The 14267-nt window shown below is 45.7% G+C and overlaps 1 protein-coding gene across 1 annotated transcript in view; it reads right to left on the bottom strand.

Moving 5' to 3' along the window:
• Positions 1-12196, bottom strand: part of LOC142570994 (uncharacterized) — a 119064-nt gene extending 106868 nt beyond the window's left edge. The window contains exon 1 of the mRNA XM_075679288.1: positions 12065-12196. The gene's annotated coding sequence lies outside the window, so the exon portion shown is untranslated. The remainder of the gene's footprint in view (positions 1-12064) is intronic.
• Between the last annotated feature and the right edge of the window lie 2071 nt (positions 12197-14267).

Below are 14267 nucleotides of genomic sequence, written 5' to 3'. Positions count from 1 at the left end.
CTTTCTGTATGCAGTTAACACATCTACAAATTTGGCAGTTTTGAACAGATTTTATGCAGTAGCTCCGCGCCACTTAAGTTTAGTTGATTTTGCAGGTCACCGAGACATTCGTCCTAATGAAATACCTAATTCTCCACCACGAGCTTCTTTATATGATCCGGTGATATATGTGCTGCCGGTAACTGCACATATCACTGCAGCCAGATATAGGCAGTATTTCTAGACCGAAGACATAAAAAGCCTCTCGTTAGAAAAATCTACGGGCTTACTGAATCTAAGTTATTCTTGGAAAGGACAGTGGTGTCCTAACCGACAATTTAAAGTGTCATTTACAAGGCTGCCGTTGCCGTATTCCGCCACTTAATTTTTACTTGCATAGATGTGGTCTGGCGGTATACCCTTTATGCTACCTCTGCAATGAGCCAGAATCCATTGACCGCTTTTTACTTTTTACTATAATGTTGGCGGCTTTCTACTCAACAAAAACGATTTTCGGAAATTCTGCTTCGTTGTATAACGCTGTCTTTAGGTATTACTGTTTTGCGTTCACTTGAGCATCGGTATTAGTATACACACGCAGGAACGTTTGCCGAACCACGTATAGTTAGTTACCTCTGCAACACAAAAAGATTACCATATTAATGTTTCCCATTTTCAACAATTGAGTTATTTCTCCTTCAATAAATTGCCAAGTTAGAAAATTCAAATAGCAAGAACACAAATGCACAGTAATAATATCATTAGTGCTATTATTCAAAACTTTCTCGTTGTTTACGTCGACCCTTTACTTCAGGTATCTTTAATTTTAAGTTCATGTTACCCTACCTGTCTATCTTGCTGCATTATTATACACTATTTTATTTCCTTTATTATCGGTTTCTTTCTCATCTTCGATTACTGATTTATTTTCCCTTGTTTGTGCTTTATCATTTTACCACCCGGTTCGTGGCCTATCCCCACAGTGGGCTTGTGCCTTTAAATAAGGCATCATCATCATCATCATCAACAACAACAACAAACCAGCGCAATAATGTCATTTCCCCTGGAAAGCCCAATTCTTGGCTGACGTCGACAGCAGTTGGGCGCCCCTATATATATATATATATATATATATATATATATATATATATATATATATATATATATATATATATATATATTGCAGAGGAAACAACAAGCAATACCCAACAATACACGGCACCTTTTTCTAGTTTCTGAGCTCGCTGTTGTTGTCGTACTATGTGTCGTTTGTGTCGTTTTCGTCTTGGGCTCGGTTTACTCAGTGACAGGTGATTTAGAAACTCACCCAAGCTGCAACACTAATATTCCTACAGCAGTGTGCCAGGATTTTTTTATGAAACTGACGACAAAACACACGGTGAGCGGCCGACGCTAGAGTTGTTATTGCCTTAGTGGGTAAACAGCGGGTTTTCATACTTATCAGAACGTGCTCCTATGCAAGAGAAATAAAGGAATGTAACTGAAAAAGAAAACTGAAATATGTCTAACTTGTAATAGCCATTAATTTATACAGAAATTGGAAATAAACTACAAGCATCACATGTGTCCTCGTATCGAATTAAATTGAAACGTTTCAATCGACGTCTCCTATCAAGCTTCGACTAACGTTGATTCCATCCAACAAGTCGTTGCATCTGCAGTAATTTCTTGAGGCTCGGAATGGGTGCTTGAGGAAAAAAATTATGCGGATCCCACGCACTGTGGAAATCGATATAAGCGAAGTTTTCTGTGCTGTTTGCGTTGCCATTTGTTGGGCGTGTTGGTAAACTGGTAAACCGGTGTCGTCTCCCTTCCGTCCTTGTTTGCTGGCGCTAAATATGCTTTCTGTTTGCGTTGATTGACGACAATTGACAGTGGTATGGACGGACGGACGGACGGACGGACGGATGGATGGATGGATGATGTTTTGTTGAGTTAGCTCCTACCAGAATGTGGCCTCCGCGGCAGGGAACCTAACCCGCAACCTCGGTTCGAACAAAATGCCATGGCCACTGATCGGTGGGTGATGAAGAAGATGGTCGCTGCCACTTGAGGTGCCACACGTGGCTCACACAAAAGTCGTAAGTAGTCTGTACCACCATATTCTAGTTTAAAGCAAAGCTCTCCTTGCCTGGGGCTATTGCCAACCACGTGCTACTTGCATAGCTGCGGACACCTATTATGCAGACACCTATTATGGTTAATCAATAATCAAATATCCCTAAAGTTATTATTTCCTGCGTTTCTTCGACAATTTCAGGCTGTTGCCAGCTTCATTAGAACTTATGTACTTTGCACATCTTTCCTTTTTCAGTTGCCAGCGTGCATTACGGAGTAAGCCTTTAAAACCAGAACCATGTTAAACCATCTGCGTTTCGTTGTTTCCTGCCCTGCGTTTATAACGCGCACATTCGTGCCTGGCAAGTCCCAATTTGTACTGTGCTCTATAGCCAGGGCCGCAAGAGAACGATGCCTGCAACCACGAACCTGACACCTATAGGTTCCACACTGGCACCTTGGAGGCTTTTCTGTAAACAAGCTTTCGCCACTAGATCTCAAAGGTGCATGTCGCTGGTAGTGTCATCGGTTTCGCTCAGGCCGCGTCTGCTCTTGTAAAGGTTGTTTCTTTTTTCCACCACAAGCTTCTAGCAGAGAGGAAGCCAAAGAAAGGACGTTTAAACTAGAACAAGCAGGCTGTTTTCCACATGCAATATTTAGCCATTTTTTCCCCGATTAATGTTGATGTTGTTTTTTAAATTCGATGAATGTTGACATTAATGCGATTAGTATTCAAGCTATGGAGCGACACCCTTTATTGCCACCCCAGAAACGCAACATGTATGAGGCGTGTACGCAGCTAGGTATACTCTCTCGTGCAACCCCTTGCACATGCTTAGCCATTTAGCGGCACAGGCGCGAAGTGCACGCGTGGCACGTGTCTGAATATATATACGACGCGGGTTCCATTCTTCCCAGCACCCAGCGACAAAAAAAAAAAGTCTAGCTCACCTTCAACAAAATAACAACGCACTATCAGCTGTCGAGGAGGACCTTCGCGCTCCCCCACGCTAAACTCAATAGACCACAGTCATCTATATTCAGAATGCTTCAGACAGGGTCGTTCCCTTCTAGAGGCAGACTGAGCCTTTATTCACCAGAGGTAGAGCCGCAATGTCCGGATTGTGGCGAATCGTACTGCTCGCTAGCGCACATGCTCTGGCAATGCTCCGCGTTAAGCGGCACCATGTTCAGTAAAGAAGAAGACTGGGTGAACGCCCTGCGAAACGACGACCACCATACCCAGCTCAGGGTCGTCCAGAGGGCTCACGCACGGCCGCTCGGCTTTTGGATCGAGCGGCCGTGGCTCACGAAAGGGCGGAGGCTCACGGGCTTCCCGTCCCAATGTGGGTGCGGCCCGCGACCCCTGCCGACCACTAAACCAAGAGTGGGTGGGGAGGGGTTCCTCAGGGCTCAATAAAGTTATTTCCTCCTCTTCCTCCTAGGGTACTTCACGACCTTTCCGGGGTCTGCCTATCTATCCATGGCTCTAACCATTTCCCCTACAACCTGGGAAACTGAATCATGCGGGGTCGAATGGGTTCTGTGCTGAGGGAACAGGGTTCGACACAAACCGTCGGAACAACTTGGGTCACTGGGTATGTGGTACTGCGTACATACCCCTAGTTCAATGAACCTCTTTGATGTCAACTTGGTAACGGGCAACAGTGTGCAACTGGTCATGTTCCGAACTCAAATAAGCTTCTTTGATGTGAACTTGTGTTATTGGGTATGTGCAACAGGGTATGTGCCACTCTTCAACGAACTTCTCTGACGCCAACTTCGGTACCAGTAATGTGAAGCTCTTCTGTTAACCTTACTGGTGGCAACTTGGACCATTGGGCAGGTGCCAATGGGTATGCGCCATTCTTAAATGAGTCTCCTTGACGCCAACTCAGGTCACTTTGTACCTGCCGTTCTTCAATGACAAAAAACAACTCTAGAACTTCTGCCAGTGTTGGACGGCACAGACCCCATGTCATATATTTTCAGACACCATTTTCTGAATAAATATTCATCACCATCATCAGCCTGCTTACGCCCACTGCAGGGCAAAGGCCTCTCCCATACTTCTCCAACTACCCCGGCCATGTGCTAATTGTGGCCATGCTGCCCCTGCAAACTTCTTAATGTCATCCGCCCGCCTAACTTTCTTCCGCCCCCTGCTACGCTTACCTTCTCTTGGAATCCAGTCCGTAACCCTTAATGACCATCGGTTATCTTCCCTCCTCATTACATGTACTGCCCACGCCCATTTCTTTTTCTTGATTTCGACTAAGATGTCATAACTCGCGTTTGTTCCCTCACCCAATCTGCTTTCTTATCCCTTAACGTTAGACCCATCATTCTTCTTTCCATGGCTCGCTGCGTAGTCCTCAATTTAAGTAGAACCCTTTTCGTAAGCCTCCAGGTTTCTGCCCCGTAGGTGAGTACTGGTAAGACACAGCTGTCGTACACTTTTCTTTTGAGGGATAATGGCAACCTGCTGTTCATGATCTGAGAATGCCTGCCAAACGTACCCCAGCCTATTCTTATTCTTCTGATTATTTCAGTCTCATGATTGGGATCCGCGGTCATTACCTGCCCTAGTAAATGTGTTCCCTTGCCACTTCCAGTGCCTCGCTACCTATCGTAAACTGCTGTTCTCTTCCGAGACTGTTAATCATTACTTTAGTTTTCTGCAGATTAATTTTTAGACCCACCCTTCTACTTTGCCTCTTCAGGTCAGTGAGCATGCATTGCAATTGGTCCCCTGAGTTACTATGCAATGCAATATCATCAGCGAATCGCGAGTTACTAAGGTATTCTCCATTTACTCTTATCCCCAATTCTTCCCAATCCAGGTATTTTAATACCTCCTGTAAACACGCTGTGAATAGCATTGGAGAGATCGTATCTCCCTGCCTGACACCTTTCTTTATTGGGATTTCGTTGCTTTGTTTATGGAGGACTACGGTGGCTGTGGAGCCGCTAATATTCACGCACCCGTAACACGCAGAATTCTTGGCAGTGTCGCTATAGATATATAGATGGCACAGTGTGTGCAAATAAAAAGGCCAAAAATGGGAATATTATCGACAAAAGAAACAACAAGTGCAGGTCCTCGTCCAGGCTAAAATAAAGCAGTCCTCTGATCGCTGGCTGGCTGAAGTTCGCGATGCAACTAAAGGGGGTCAAGAAAATTCTGGAACCATATAAGCTGGCTGGGTAAAGCTAATCACAGAAAAGAGGAACAGATTCACAATGCCGAAGGAAATTGTTTAGAGGGAGATGACGCTGTGAACTACATTGGTTCAGTTATAGCAGAGTCATTTAGGAAAGACGATAGGGTAATCGCCCCAAGTGAGGGAGCAACACAGAATAGCATAATAGAAAACAGCTTAGAATTGACCAATCTTAACTGGAAAAAGGCGGAAGCAAATGTTCCAAAATGCACGTCCGCGGGGATAGACGAAATTCCAATCAAGTTAATTAATGAACTTGGCCCAAGAAGCAAGGAAACGCTGATAAAAGCATTGGAGGCAGTCATAACAAATAAGCAAATTCCGCACAGTTGGAAACAGAGTAAAATGAATTTGATTTATAAAGGGAAAGGTGATAAGAAGAACATAAAATCTTTCCGACCAATTACGATAACATCAGTTATATATAGGCTGGCGATGCAGGCGGTGAAATTAAAAATTGCAGGACGCTTAAGCTTCGCCTTCAAGAGTGGAACGCGACAGCGTTCCCGTCGACCCGCCAAGGGGTGTAAGACAATGGGCTACGGCGCAACGACTACGCGCCCCGCATCGGACGCGGTGAGCGTCGAGCAACGCAGCGTTCGGCGCGACAACGAAATGTGCGCCTGAGCAAGCGACGCACGCCTGAGCCTTAGAAACAGCTCGTTTCTAAGGCAACACCGCGTTCACTAGAGGCGCTTTTGTACCGCTTTGAAGCATCGAACTCGTGGCTCAGTGGTAACGTCTCCGTCTCACACTCCGGAGACCCTGGTTCGATTCCCACCCAGCCCATCTTGGAAGTTGCTTTTTATTTATGAAGTGCTTGCCGGGATTTATCGCTCACGGCCAACGCCGCGGACGCCGACGCCGACGACACCGGCTTTTCTGCGACACGAGCTCCTTAACGCTATCGCGTTAATATGAAGTGCCTGCCGTGATTTATCGCTCACGGTCAACGCCGCGGACGCCGACACCGACACCGACGCCGACGACACCGGCTTTTCTGCGACACGAGCTCCTTAACGCTATCGCGTTAAAAATGCAGTCATGGGTAGAAAGTAATAGAATACTTGGAGAACTTCAGAACGGGTTCAGAAGTGGTAGGCGCTTAGATGATAGCCTGTTCGAGCTTACCCAGTGCGTAGAAATAGCTAAGGCGGAAAATAGACCTCTGTATTTAGCCTTCCTGGACATAAGTGGTGCATACGACAATGTGAACAGGGAACTCCTGTGGAACATATTAAAAGCTGAAGGTATCGGTAATGAGGTAATTGATTTTCTACAGGAACTATATCGAGAAAATAATGTTGAAATAACATGGGAAGGAATCAAGAGTACGACAACTGTCGAGGTTCACAAAGGATTAAGGCAAGGTTGTTCTATCACCGCTGCTGTGCATGCTTTATATGATAAGCATGGAAAGAAGGTTACAACGAAGCAATCTAGGGTATAATCTGTCGTACAGATTAGGCGAAAAGGTTGTTGAGCAACGACTACCGGGTTTACTGTATGCGGACGATATTGTACTGTTAGCAGATAGCCAGGAAGATTTGCAAACTCTGGTTAATTACTGTGGGGACGAAGGAGACAGTTTAGGTTTCAGTTTTAGTGCAGCTAAGTCCGGTGGGATGTTTTTCAACGATACAACTGATCAGGAGCTTACAATACAAGGCCACGAAATACCCCGAGTGGCCGAATACAAGTATCTCGGGGTATGGATAAACAAAGGGCAGATGTACACGGAAAAGCACGAACAGTCTCTAATAGCAAAAGGGCGAAGAGATGCCGGGATAATGAAACATAAGGCATTGTGGGGTTACAACAGGTATGAGGTACTGAGAGGCATTTGGAAGGGAGTAATGGTGCCGGGGCTTACTTTCGGGAATGCGGTCCTGTGTTTAAGGGCAGAGGTTCAGTCGAGACTAGAAGTAAATCAGAGAGCTGTGGGAAGGTTAGCACTAGGTGCCCACGGGAAAACCACAAACGAAGCAGTACAGGGAGATATGGGCTGGGCATCATTCGAAGCACGGGAAGCTCAGGGTAAAATCCTATACGAAAAACGTCTGAGGAAATTGGATGATAACAGGTGGGCAGCTAAGGCGTTTAAATACCTATACAGAAAGAGCGTTGACTCACAATGGCGGAAAAGAACTAGGAAGCTAACCAGTAAGTATGCCAGACACGAGGAAGAAAAAGGACAGAGCATTAAACGACAGGTTAAAAATGCGGAAGGTAAAAATTGGATAAATTCAATGGAAAAGAAGCATAGTGTAGAACTATATCGATACTGGAAACAGCAGATCAGGAAGGAAGCGTTTTATGATAACTCAAGAGGCAGTGCCCTACTCTTTGAAGCTAGATCAGGATGTCTTAGAACGCGGAGCTATAAAAAGAAATTTAACGAAGAAGAAGACACATGTACTGTGTGTGGTAAATATGTAGAAACGATGGAACACCTCATACTAGAATGTGATGGTATCAATCCCGATGTCGATGCGGCCACAGTCACCCTTCCTGAGGCCCTAGGGTTCAGAGATGATAGTCATGTAAATAAATATGCGGTGGAAATTAGCAAAAGGCGATTGGAGGATTGGTGGCTCAAAAGCAGAGAGGTGACATAAGGTTAAAAGAGTAGGAAGACGTATTTAAATAAAATCGAGAAATTCAATAACACACAACACAGATAAAAATAAAAGGCAAAATAAAAATCTGAGCATGGTGGCAACGCTCCTACCTTCCATCCATCCATCCAAAAGAACGAGAGAAGCAAGGCTGTACACACTTCGCATACATGACGGGTTCATAGTTTCAATACTAATCGTGTTATCGTTGACCTCCATCCTGAGATGTGTTGTCAGTATATGTGTATATATTGATACGAGGCGCTGTTAGCGATGAAGATGGACAGAAAACAATGACGCTCGATGATGTTCGCGTGTTTCGGTCGCCACCGTCGGCTACTGGTGGATCGGGAATGACGTCTAAGAACGTCACAGCAAGATGGGGCAGGCGAATGCATTCAGCAGAGAATAGTCGACTAGGCTTCGGATCAGAAGGCTCAACGTCATAGGGTAGGGCAAGTTGAACAATGCTGGCAGAAAAATCAGGGCCGAATGTGCAGACAGAAAATCGAGTCTCAAGATGATTTCATGTGGGCATTGTTCCACATGTTCCTTTGTTCGTCCGTGTCTCTTCTTGTGTCGTCTGTTTGGCACTTCTTCAGTAACATGCACCAACTAGCCCAACAAAAAGTTCTGCTGAAATTGTTCCAAAACAGAAAACAAAAGAGAAGTATGGCATCCAGCAATAGTAACACGGGTAGTAGACATCCCAGAAATAATCGGAGTAGCACCGTCAGCTACATACGGACTACAATGATTGGTGCGGGGGTGAGAACTTTGTTTAGACCAGCACGGAGAATGGAGCTCATAACTGATATGTGGGCGCCGGTGCCAATGAGAGCTGTGACAGGTGTGCCACTCACTTCTATGTTGATGAGGCTGGAAGTTCCAGGTAGCGTGCACGGAGGAATTTCGGGTCGAGTCGTCATGGCAGGCTCACCTCTCGGAGCTGCGCCCGCTAGTTTTCCGTGGAGCAGCGAGAATAGGCGAGAGAAGAAAAGCGACGGGGCTGGGACAACCGGGACTGGCGTCGTGATGGCGACAGAGAGCGGCTCTGTGGCGGAGGCAAGGAGGGCGGAGCAGGTCTGTCTTGAATATGCGTCTGCATGCGAGAACTGTCAGTCGGTCATCGAAAAGTCGAAAAGGACGTCGACTCGTCCACAACATACATATTGTTACTCTCAATGTCAAATTCGGAACAACTAGAAACGCTGGCCAAGAACATGCCGGCCGGAATCACTTGAGGGCACAGGCTGAAATTCAGAAGCGGTAGAACGATGTCGTTGTTAGTAACCGTGACCGATGTATGCGGAACAGCAACGTTCCAGTTCAAAAGCACGTCGATGATGGGGCGAAGCACATTGTCACCGTCAGGAACCTATGGCTGGGCGGTCAAAGTGACGTAAGTAACTTCCTCGGGTAACAGACGCACATCGTGAACCGAGCACAAGTGCAGTGGGGCGGTGCTCGGAGCATCGGCGAGTTGAGGCAGTTCCAACTGCAGAACGCCGGTCGCGCAGTCGATGGGAGCAGAATGAGTGGATCAAAAGTCCAATCCAAGGATAACTTTGTGAGGGCAGTTGTCGATCGCAGCAAAGAGAACAAAAGTAGGGCAGCCGGCTATAATTAAACGCGCAGAACACATTCCAAGAACAACCAGGCACGCTGCCGTCGGTCACACGAAGCAATCGGGATGCTGGTGGGATGAGGACCTTTTTTAAACGTCTACGTAGGCTAACATTATCACAGGTACGTGGGCTCCAGTGTCGACGAGTGCTTGGACAGGTGCACCGTCTATTTTAACGCCAATTACACTTCTCCTTGTGGCAGACAGAGGATTTGCTGCGGTAGTAGGCAATGCAGCACCACCTCCGAGGGCTGCATTTCTTAGTTTTCCGAAAGGGTACGGCCAAACGCCACAGGGGACGAAAGGCGACGTGGCTGCGGTGAACGGGAAGATGGGCAACGTGTTTGCGGTGAACGAGACTGGTGTCCGCGCGCTGATGGTGAGCGGCTGTACCACGTGTTCCTAGCAGAGTTGTCGGCGCTGTTAGACTCGGCGGTGGGCGAACCATCGCGGGCATTTCCATCAAAATGGTTCAGGTTGGTCGGCATGCGAGGTGTTGAGGGCCACGAGTTGCGACAGTATCGGGCGACATGGCCAATGCGGCGACAGGTGAAACATATCGGCTGGTCGTCCGCAGTTCTCGATTTACTTAGTCGGGTTGCGATAACGCGGAGAGAAGCGTCTGGGTGGAGTGAAAATAGAAGGGCGTTCGTTAGCTCTGGGATGGGCGACAGCACACACAGAACGTAAACCAATGTTTTGAAGTTCCTGGCGAACGATGGCTTGTACGAGAGGAACTGAAAATGTGGTAGCATCAGGGCTACGCGAACAGAAAGCTGCGGGCGCCATCGCATCCAGTTCACGTCTAACGATTCGCACCACCTCTGATGACGACGTATGCTGCTGTGCGGGTTGATCTTCACACGTCGACGTTGCGGCAGTATTGGGAAGTCTGGCGAATGGTTGCAAGACGCGTCGGCTTTTGGCCTGCTCGAATTGTCGGCACTCTTCAATTATTTCGTCAACTGTAGAGCAGCTTTTACACATGAGCAGATTAAACGCGTCGTCAGCGATGCCCTTAAGCACGTGCCCGACCTTCTCTGCTTTTGTCATGTCGTGATTGGCCTTACGACAAAGTGCCAGCACGTCCTGGATGTACGAGACATAGGACTCCGTGGTGGATTGGGCACGGGAGGCCAATTCCTGCTTTGCGGCAATTTTACGGCGGCCTGGTTTGCCAAACAACTCTGTGAATTTCTCTTTGCATTGGTCCCAGCAAGTTAGCTCCTCTTCGTGGTTTTCCTACCACACCTTTGACGTGCCTCTTAGGTAGAACAACAGGTTAGCTAGCATAAGCGTAGGGCCCCATCTGTTGATTCCACTCACGCGTTCGTACATGGCCACCCACTCTTCTATGTTGACCCCATCGGTCCCACAGAAAGTTCCAGGATCCTTGGGGTGCACAACGACAACCAAAGGTGACAGCGACGTAGCATGCGACGGTGACGTAGGAGGCAGCACCGACGTTGATCCCGAGTGCTCACCGTCATTCATGGTGCAGACGGTGATGCGACGTCCATTGCGGAGCTCCGTTTCCAGCTGTGGCACCCAGCACCTCCACCAATATGTTACGGGGATGTTGGGAGTATAGAAGATTATATTTACAATATATATACAAAATGAGTCCGAGTAGTTCAGATGGCTGACCACCAACCCGCAGCAGCCAGCGTCTCACGATCTTCTCCCTCTCTTCGTTCATCTTTCCGTAACAAAATATATATATATATATATATATATATATATATATATATAGTCACTGAAGAACGGCACATAAGTGGTGTCCCAAATTGGTTGGACCCAAGTTGGACCAACAGTTGGTTTTGAACGTGGTTCCGTCATCTCAGCAGCCTCAATGCTCTTTACGTTCGACCCTGTGACCCAAACTGAAACTGTTAGAGACAAACATTCTGGAAAGTACATGAAGTATTCGAAGAATACCAATTGCATCAAAATACAGACAGGCACAGTATTTCTAAAATGTTTTGCAGCTTGCACGCGCATGGCTAGAACTGCCGTGGGACAGGATACTGGGACTCCTTACACAATGCCAGTTCCTCTAAAGACCCAAACGTTTTCAGTTAGGTTTTATAAGTCCTTGAAGAAAACAGATGGCGAAGCCAGAGAAGGCATGGGGAATAACCGTGATGTTGAACTCAATTAAATGTAGAACTATAACAAGTAAAACCTAGCGCAAATAAGTAGTTTTAGGTGTTAACCAGCACCCACTCCCAATGACAATCTCAAACACAAATACCCAATATTTAAAGTGTACAGGACAATGGCTGCCACAGCAGTTTAATGCAAAAATTACCTGACACTTAAACCAGGAATTGTGGGTTCGGCTTCCACATACGGTATAGCAAGTTGTCTTTGCGTCCACTTTCATTGCCTTTTACCTTACTATTTTAAGGAAACAATTAAAAACAATTAATTTACCCTGTGATTTCTCTGGCTTCACTGTCTGTCTTTGTTCATACTGTTATAACAAAAAAAAAATGGTGCCCCTTGTATTCCATTATCGTTCTCACTCACAGTACCTTGAAGCGTAACTGACCATCACGGTCGTGCGGTCCAGCGTCGACAATGCGCAGCTTTCATAGCGCTGCTTTCAGCATACAGGCAGTGCTGACTAGCTTAGCGCACTACGAGCTCCAAGTTGGCTGGCTGAGGACAACTGAAAATGCAACAAATATTTGCGACTGAGTCGAGGCCCGTGTCTAAAACAAACAAACAAAAAATCTGGAAATGACTCGGCACGGTTTCATTTTATGTATAGATATTCACCTAACCAGAACTGTAGAAATGTAGGGAACGCATCCAACTTCTAGGAGTCCTGGTGTGCAAAGCTGATTGGAGTGTAAACTGGCCGGCACTGGAGATCAGCGGCTAGGCGAGACATGATTAAAGTAGTGGCAGAAGCAAAGCAGGAAGAGGTGACAACAGGATTGTCACCAGGCATACATAACTTTACAAAATAAAGCATAGATGAGTGCAATGCTAGATTACAGTAGATATAGTCACACATAATTATATCGCTGACGCAGCCTAAGCAACTATTTCTTGCCACCCCAATTTAAAGGTGATGCCACCCCTATTTAAAGACCATTAGCGATCATCATTTATGATGCAGTTTGCCTTTCTATCATGTTTTCTCTGCTACTCTGCGTACCGCCATTTCAACCACAACCTGACACAGTTTCTATGGCAATAGCCGTTTAAGTTACTTGACTGGCTTGAATACACCGGCCACTTTTTTTCTTAAGACCGTACAGAATTTTGAAAAATTGCCTGTGGCAGATAGCATAATTCTAGTCATTGAGCTCGATTATTCAAGGAGAACATTACTTCAAAGAGAGATATAAGTGCATGATCAACTATTTAACAGAATTCCCTAATAAACCTTTGAATGAATTCCTATATGCACATACTGCAACTTACGAAATGTAGCCAGTGAGTTTGCAGGATGTATCCGCATAGAACGAATTTTGAGGATGACACCAATTTTAAAATATTCATTCCAAAGTACGCAACAAAATTTATGGATATTGCAGTCATTTTTGTGCTTCATTGCATAAAAGAAAAGTGGAACAATATGCATTTGGGTGGAAAGTTTCACAGCGCATATCTCAAAACCCATGCGATCTTAGAATACGTTCCAAGCGGATACATCTTGCAAACTGATCGGCTACCATTTTTAAGTTGCAGTATGTGCCGTAATGCAATTAAAAAGTCAATTAGTGATTCTTAGTGGATTATGCATTTCACAGGTTACTGAAATTTAATTTGATCAGAGAACACAGGTGCTGCACCTATAAACAGTGCCCCTCACCAATACTCGCCACCAAATGCCATGACTAAAAAAAAGTTTCTATGGAACTGATTGCGATTTTGCGGACAATGTGTGTCTCCCTGGGAGACGCAGCAAGCTCTAGGATTTTGTGTCCACTGTGGTTGGAATGAGAGTTACCGCATTTTAGTTTAAATTTCATGTTTTGTCCCGTGCAGGCGATAAAAAATACTGCTAAAAATTATTGGGCTTTTAGAACAGCAACTACTCCATTAAAGTAACGAATCAAATATGATAATATTCAATTCATTATTCAAGTTTCGAATATTTGCACACCCCTAGCGATTGCAGAAGTGTGGTCTATCAATCTTCTCATTCCTTCAGGACAACATTACTAAACACCTTCATTGCAGCTAAAATGCCACAAAGGAATGCACACATCATCATATGGAATTAGCGACACAGTATCTTCCCAAACCTGAAACACTTTCACTGCCTTTCACAATGCATTCTAAAATTGCCAGGTCCTTTTCGATTGGCATGAACGTGTATGGTTACAATATATAGATCCTACCAGCTTGCTAGTGCCCTGCGCCGTCTGAGAATACATACATAAAAGGCTGATTTGATTAATTCGTGGGTTTACTGTCCCAAAGTAATACTGGGGCTTGAAAAGGCACCGTAGTGTGGGTTTCCAGATTAACTTTGACCCTCTGAGCATCCTTAGCATGCACCTAAATCTAAAATTATGTTGTTCCATTCCACCCCGTAGGAATGCAGCCACTACGACCGACCGGGTATCGAACCTGCAACCTTTCGCTCAGCAGCCAAATGCAACAGCTGCTGAGCCACTGCAGCAGATGCAGACATAAATGGCAAACTAACTTTCTCGTTTGTCAAGAACAAAGAAGAGATCTTCTATTTAAAAAAGGCTTTATGAGCAGTGATGCACT

The sequence above is a fragment of the Dermacentor variabilis genome, chromosome 2 (assembly GCF_050947875.1).
Source record: "Dermacentor variabilis isolate Ectoservices chromosome 2, ASM5094787v1, whole genome shotgun sequence".
Classification (NCBI taxonomy): domain Eukaryota; kingdom Metazoa; phylum Arthropoda; class Arachnida; order Ixodida; family Ixodidae; genus Dermacentor; species Dermacentor variabilis.
Note: the sequence above shows the minus strand (reverse complement) of the source record. Positions and strands in the feature narration are given on the sequence as shown.